This window comes from Ailuropoda melanoleuca, chromosome 3 (assembly GCF_002007445.2).
Source record: "Ailuropoda melanoleuca isolate Jingjing chromosome 3, ASM200744v2, whole genome shotgun sequence".
Lineage (NCBI taxonomy): Eukaryota > Metazoa > Chordata > Mammalia > Carnivora > Ursidae > Ailuropoda > Ailuropoda melanoleuca.
In genome coordinates, this window is record NC_048220.1 from 127,339,177 (window position 1) to 127,347,228 (window position 8,052).

Here is an 8,052-nt window from a genome sequence, read left to right on the forward strand (position 1 = left end):
TTCCTCCTGACTGCATTCAGCAATAAAATATTAAATGGAACATTAAGAACAACAATTAAAGAGCTTAGCTTTTAAGCTGTCTGGTGGTGTGTAAGATTCAGTTCTTTATTGGCTATTAGAAAAATTACCAAAGATTACTTTAGTTATTCTAAGTGAATATAAAACTGCCTGCTCAGCAGTAGTGACAGGAAGTACTTAATGAGGACTAAACGTTCTTACATTTTCATTTTGGAAAAATTGTTTTGTAATTTTTCAGAGTTGAGTTTATTTAGTTTGAAAAAAAAATTTTAAATGTTGATATTATAGATATATAAAATAAATCTTTACAACTAAATTGTTCTTAACCCTGGAAATGTTTGTAAAGTCATTTCTAATGTGTCTGCTATGGGATGGTCCATCACATTAAAATGTCCACTTAATAAGTACCTAAAGAATATTAATAGGAAAAAAATCCAAAGATAAGTATATTGTAAGAAAAACACTCCGGTTTTAAGACAAACATAATCTATAAGAAATAGCAATGAGTTGTAAGACAAACTATATGTCTTCTGTTTTTAATAAATTGTATACCTGAAGTGGAAGTGAGGTGATTGAAGGGGAAGGGCTTTTAGCAACTGGTTGCTTTTGGTTGCTTAGGTACACAAGATAGAAAGGATAACAGAATACAAAGTGAGGAGGAAAAAAAAAACCAAAACAAAAAAAAAAAATTTTTTTGAGGATTTTATTTATTTATTTGAGAGAGACAGCATGAGCAGGGAGGAGGGCAGAGGCAGAGAGAGAAGCAGACTCCCCACTGAGCAGGGAGCTTGATGCGGGCTCCATCCCAGGACGCTGGGATCATGACATGAGCCAAAGGCAGACGCTTAACCGACTGAGCCACCCAGGCACCCCAAAACCCAAAATTCTAATGCAAACTGCTGACTGAATGTGCTACAACAAAAACAAGGTTTTATTTCAGTTTGTAGGAATTCTTTGTTTCATTCAGTAGTCTTAACTCTTCAGAAAATAACATGCCACTCTGTGGTAACACAGCCTCTCCTTTTTAGTTTCCTAGTAGAAGAGCTCTGGGATCAAGGTGATAAGACTCTTTATCGAGTGTTTTAGTAGTCTAGGAAATAAGGGGTGGTATAATCGCGGCCCTCCAGCAGTGTTGTGGTAAGAGAACCTCTACTATATCAGCTCCACTGTATGTACTTCACTAAAGTTTTGTTTCAATGAGGTCAGACAACAGTAATTTGTTATTTGGGTCATGGCAGAATCTTTCTTCTAACCACTACAAAGAATGACTCCTTTGTCAATATAAATACATCCTAATGCATTTAGTCTCCCTGTTGGCTGTATCATACACTCGAGAGCTATCGTGCCAAATTCTGCCACTCAGCATTATAATACCTTTTCATCTTGCCTCCCCCCCCCCACTTTATAGAAGTGCATAAAACACACACAAATAAAAGATAAAGGTTGTTCTCTTTTTTAAAAAATATTTTACTTTGCAGACATTATTGAGAATGAACATCAGATTAAGCATGTTAGCAAATGCATTTCAAAGAACAGTATATAATACAACAGAAATATTACATTAAGAATTCAAGTCTTTTGTATTTTCCGCACAGTATTTGTTTCTGTAAATCTTTATTATTTCATCCTCATCCAAATAAATATGTACATGTAAAATATAAAAACTGGAAGAGGTAATTTTCCCACAAAATTGTAAATTAAAATAATATAATGAATAGTGATTTTAGAATTACCTGAATCAATATAGAGATGTCTTTCAATTGTTACTAGTAACATTATTTTAAACTTCCTATCTTTAAAATTCTTTGAATTTCTGAAATATTAGATTTAAATATTGTAAAGCAATTACAATGAATGCATATTAAAAACTATAATATAATCTACACTATGATGAATACTTTTGTTATATGTGTACTTAGTCTCCATTCTTATCTGTTCATCATAAAGAGAAAGACTTGGAGATTTTTAGAGTCTCTTCAAATATTAATTATTTTATTTTATAGTACTTTCTTTTCTATACGATCTTCACTTAATAAATCTCCACATCGACCCCTCCCCTCTGAAAAAAATGTGAAAGAATACACAGACTAAGAGACAACTCAGAATGGAGAATGGGCTGATTAGAAATGTTGGGTTTCAAATTGGTGAATATTGTTCTATTTTGGCTGCTCTGAGAAAAGGAGACTTGGGGTCAAAAAGGCCAGGTTTTGAAGTGCTTATGTGATGTAGCTTTGAGACAAAGAATGTTAATTCAGACAACCTTTAAAAATGCTTTCCTCCAAAATCTGCATAAATAAATTTAAAAAAAAGCACCCCTATTCTCAATGGGTCATAGAGCCTAGAGGCAAAAAACCTTAGACAAGATGTTAAACAAAGGTCATTTGCTGTTTTAAGAGTCAAAGATATTGTACTCCTCTTGTTGTTTGAAAACTACATTAAATTATAAAAGATGTAGTCATAGCAGGTATGTTTTATAAATTTGAACTTGAAAAATTAACTCCAAGTTCTAAATATTCATTGGTGATAAACTTTGAAAACAAATACACACCACCAAGTAGCACTTCTCTGATGCTGTGTAAGGTAATTTGAAGAACAAAGTATTAGGCATATGTGCTCACATTCTGACACTGATCATTACCGAATGTCTGATATTTGAAAATGATTTTTAATAATAGCAAAAATTATTACTATTGAGGGTTACTATATAAGTACTTTGATAAGTAATTTGCAAAAATACCTTATTTAATATTCACACTTGCTCTCTGATATAAATGTTATTGTTACTGACAAAGTGTCAGAAATTTAAGACTCAAGGATAGACCCTCAAACAATGTGGCATGGGAGAGATTAAGTAAATACTCCCCTTTCCCACCCTTTCTGAAACAAATCATGTATATTCAATACAGTATATCAGAAAGTCCCTACGAGATAAGACCTGTGTTACTAGCCAGGAAACACTGTAATTACATAACCAATATTAATAGTTTTCTATTCTTTCTCTTCTACTTCTCCAACTTCCTCATGTAGGTACCTGGAAACAACTTTTCAAATAAACTACTTGTAACATAATCTTCAACTGAGAGTCCACTTTTAGTAAATTTGGACTAGGACATTACTATTAGAAGTGACCCTAGAAAGCACAATCTTAGTTTAAGGTTCAGGAATTTCATCAGATAGCAGTAAGGAGTCCATCAGTGGTAGTAAGAGATTATAATAACCTCTGGCATGCTACAGTGTTATAGCTACTAAGTCATCCACCGGGATGGACTGTTATGCATATTATTGGGGTCTTTATGTAGGGTTCATCATGTAGGCATGATCAATATTAACTCCATTTGCAGCCCCACTATAGGGTTTGGAGAACTTCCAGGTTGGTGAACACAGGGAGGTACAGAGAGTGGCAGGACCTGGAGAGGGCATGGAAGCTCTGTGCCCCATCCCATCGATCTTTCCCTACACATCTCTTCCATCTGGATGTTCGTGTGTATCCTGTATCATAAATTTTTATAAAAAACCAGTAAACAGTAAGTAAACTCTTCCTAAATTTTATGAGATGCTCCAGCAAATTGATCAACCCCAAGGAAGGGGTTGTGGGAACCTCTGGTTGGTCAGAAGCACAGATGAAAGCCTGGACTTATGACTGACATCTGAAGTGGGGAGAGGCAGTCTTGTGGGACTGAACCCTTAATGATGGGATTTCTGGGATTTGATGCTATCTCCAGATTGATGATGTCAGAAATGAGTTAAATTGTAGGTGTCACAGAGAGTTGCCTGGTGTGGGAAAAACAAAACAAAACAAAACACACATATCTGGTGTTGGAAGTGTTGTGAGTATGGTTGTAGTGTGGGAGTAAAGGAGAAACACAAGAGGAAGACTGAGGTTTTCCTACACAAAGGAGAATTTCTACATCTTGGAAGAGCTATAGGAACATATTCTGAGCTAAGAGTGAGATGTGGTGATCTAGACCACCATCATGCCTTGCCCTAGTAGAGCAGAGGAAAAACCATAATTAATTCAGTCTGTTTCAAGTTCATCCTATAGTGGATCCAATGAATTGTAGAGGCACACCATGAGGTCACTACCTTGGTTCTTGAGTTCATAATTATGATGAATATTCTTAGAATCCAAAAGGATCTTCAAATTGCTTTCCTGGTATTTGTCATAAGAGAATGACAAAAAGGCAGAATAATTAAGCCCTTTAAACTGCTTGTCTCTACCAAGATCGTTGGTATTGCATAAATCAATAAGTTGTTTCCTTTTTATCCCTAAATAGTTAGTCCATTGTATGGATGCAATACATTTTGCATATCCATCCATCTGTGGAAAGGCATCTTGGTTGCTTTCAGTTCTTTCTGATTATAAATCAACAAAGATTCTATAAGAATGAACATACAGGTTTTTGTACAAAAATAAGTTTTCACAACTCTCTAGGAACGTGACTGCTACATTGTGTTGGCAAATCTGTTTAGCTTTATAATAAACTGCTAAATTATCTTTTCAAATTGACTGTACAATTTTTAATTCCAACCAGTCATGAGTAATACTTGCCAGTTTTTTATATTAACAGGTTTTATTTATTTATTTATTTATTTATTTATTTATTTTTATTTATTTATTTTGGAACCATTCTATAATGCACAAAGGTATCTCATTATTGTTTAAATTTATATCTCCTTAGTGACAATTGATGTTGAGAATCTTTACATATGCATATTTGCCATCTATCATAATTGAAGAAGTGTCTATTGATATCATTTTTCCACTTTTGTATTAGATAATTTATTTTCTTATTATTGGTTTTTAGTGTTCTTTATATGTCCAGGAAAAATGCCCTTAATCAAATATGTGATTTGTAAATATTTTCTTCCCAACCATGGCTCATATCTTTTTTTTTTTTTTAAGATTTTATTTATTTATTCAACAGAGATAGAGACAGCCAGCAAGAGAGGGAACACAAGCAGGGGGAGTGGGAGAGGAAGAAGCAGGCTCATAGCAGAGGAGCCTGATGTGGGGCTCGGTCCCACAATGCTGGGATCACGCCCTGAGCCGAAGGCAGGTGCTTAACCGCTGTGCCACCCAGGCGCCCCCATGGCTCATATCTTATTTGTTCCGTGAGAATGTTAACAAAGTACAATTTATTATTTTTTTAATATACTGTACTTTTGTGTTAGATATAAAAACTTATCATCAAACTTAAGGTCAAAGCAATGTCTCATTTTTATTTCTATAAGTTTTATAGTTTTACATTTTATATTTAGGTCTATGATCTATTATGAATTCACTTTTTGTATAACTTGTAGCAACCATAAGTGCCTCACAGAACCTATCAGAGACTCACTGGAAGAAATCACATTTACCTTTACTCTAAGTTTAAATCAAAAGATCATTTATTTTTAGTAATTGTATAACCAGGATACAATTAATGTTAATCTAACTCTTATGGAAACAAAGTACCATGAATGGGAATAGGCATAAAACATGATGTTTATTGGGATTTTTTTTTGAAGATTACATTTATTTATTTATTTATTTATTTATTTATTTATTTATTTGTAGGTATGTATGTAGGTATGTATATATGTATGTTAGAGAGAGAGAGTGGGGGGAGGAGCAGAGGGACAGGGACAAGCAGACTCCTCACTGAACACGGAGCCCCACATGGGGCTCCATCTCATGACCCTGAGATCAGGATCTGAGCCAAAATCAAGAGTGGGATGCTTAACCAACTGATCCACCCAGGTACCCCGGGATTACTATCTTTTTAAATGCCAGCTTGAAACTACAGCCAGGGAATAGGATTCACTAAAGATCAACGACAAAAAAACAGAAAGAAAAACCTAGACTAAAATAAAATCTGCAGGGACATCTGGGTGGCTCAATTGGTTAAGTGTTTGCCTTTGGCTCAGGTCATAATCCCAGGGTCCTGGGATTGAGTCCCCCATCCGTCTCCTTCCTCGGAGGGGAGCCCGTGTCTCCCTCTGTCTGCCACTCCCCCTGCTTGTGCAATAGCTCTCTCTCTCTGACAAATAAAAATCTTTTAAAGATAAAATAAATAAAATAAGATCTACAAATGAAAAATAAAATAAGCTAATTTTAAAAAATGATTTTAACAGCAAATTAAATTCAGCTAGAGAGAAAATGTAAAGAGTAAATGTTGTCAGATTGCAGTATGGAAGAACATAAAAACATAAAATACAGAAAACTGATTAAGAGTTATAGACGGTGGGGTGCCTAGGTGGCTCAGTTGGTTAAGTGTCTGCCTTCAGCTCAAGTCATGAGCCCAGGGTCCTACTCTGCTCTGCTTCTCTCTCTCTGTCTACCCTCCCCCGTGATCATGCTCTCATATTCTCTCGCTTTCTCAAAAGAATAAATAAAAAATCTTTAAAAAATAAAGACTTACAGAGGGTAAAGCAAGGGTCTAACAAATATTTAATTGGAACTCTGTAAGTCAAGAGGCAGGTCGGAGGCAGAATATAGAGACAATGTCTGAGGATTTTCTAGAAAATCCTTGTGAAAGACACAAACTCATAATTCCAAGAAGCCAGCAAATTCAAAGCAGAATAAATATAAGTAAATTCAAGTAAATATAAGTAAATTCATTTCTTAGTCACATCATAATAAAACACCAGAATACAGTAGCTAATGGGATGGAAATAGGTGGGTTTGGGAAAAGAAAATTGATTACTTTTTATAGGAGGAAGAATTAAATTGACAATTAACTTTCTATAGCAACCATGGTAACCAGGACTTAGACCAAAAAAATATTTCCAATAATCCATAAGAAAATAGCTGCCTATCTATAATTCTTTTTTTTATGGATACTTTCAGAAACAGACAAAATCTAAAAATCTAAGAGAAGGTAAAATTAATCAACCAGAAATAAGTCAGAGAACTTGAGAATGAAAAAGCTGTTGTAAAATAGTTCTAGTGTGCATAAGTTTTGTTTCAATAATAATAACAATACTTAATAATAACAATAATAAAATCTTTGGAAATTGTAGATGTAATACAGAGGATAACATTGGCATTCCTTTGTCACCTATTAACCCCAGGTTATTTCCTTCATTATCTCATAGTTTTAACTTATTCTTCATAGTCTTCCTTTCTTTTCTTATTTTTTCCTCTTTTTTGTTTTTCTTTTCCTTTTTTTTTTTAAGATCAGTCTAGAATAAAACTTTTTTGTTTCACTGTCCAAACATCAATCAATTTACTGGGAAAGCCAGTGGAAGCCTTTGTCATAGCCTTGCTTCTCCAGCGCACTGCAAGTAACACTCCCTTGGGGCAGGCATTCAGCTCCCTCAGGGTCACATTCTCCTTTCCTGTGGTCAATCCATAAAGCCCAAATATCTCATGGAGCTTTTCCTCACTGATTGCATCTGCTTTGTCATTTTTATTACCCAAGATATGGATTGGCACATTGGGAATTGTTTCCTCGGTCATTAAAGCATTTAGCCCAAGTGTGGTTTCCATGAGGTGAGGATGACCTGCACAATCCACCAGAATGACAATCCTATTGATTGCTGGGAGATAAGTTTTCCAAACTCGATGTGCTTGCTCATGCCCACCAAGATCAAAGTTGTAAAAGCATTCTAGCAATTTTCAGCTCTTCTGATGTCAGATCTAATGTAGAAACGTGTTGGCCCAATCAGTCAGACCACTGAGTATGTGTAGAAGAGTGGTTTTACCTGTATTGTCCAAACCCAAGATTACAAGTTTCCCAGATTTCTTATAGAGTCCTAGGAACTGGAGCACACTCTTGATCCACTCAAAGAAGAAAGACATTGATGCTTACTGTGGCCAAGCAGCAGGAGGCTTCAACCCTCCCTCACAGCATATAGCCCAGCAGCACACCCTCCCCTGGACGGCCAGTTGCTACTCTTTTCTTATTTTTCTAACCATCACCCTTTCCCTTGACAACCATGTGAACAGATAATCCATCCAAGACCACATTCACTCAGTTTCAAAGATCTTTTCCCCTGTTTGGTGTTAGTCACTCTAGTCCATGGTTTTTCCCTTAATTTTGATTAAATGTG

General features: G+C 35.2%; 1 pseudogene; it reads right to left on the bottom strand.

Annotated features, from left to right (window-relative positions):
* Nucleotides 1–7,217: 7,217 nt before the first annotated feature.
* Nucleotides 7,218–7,801, bottom strand: LOC100477010 (annotated as a pseudogene).
* Nucleotides 7,802–8,052: the final 251 nt, after the last annotated feature.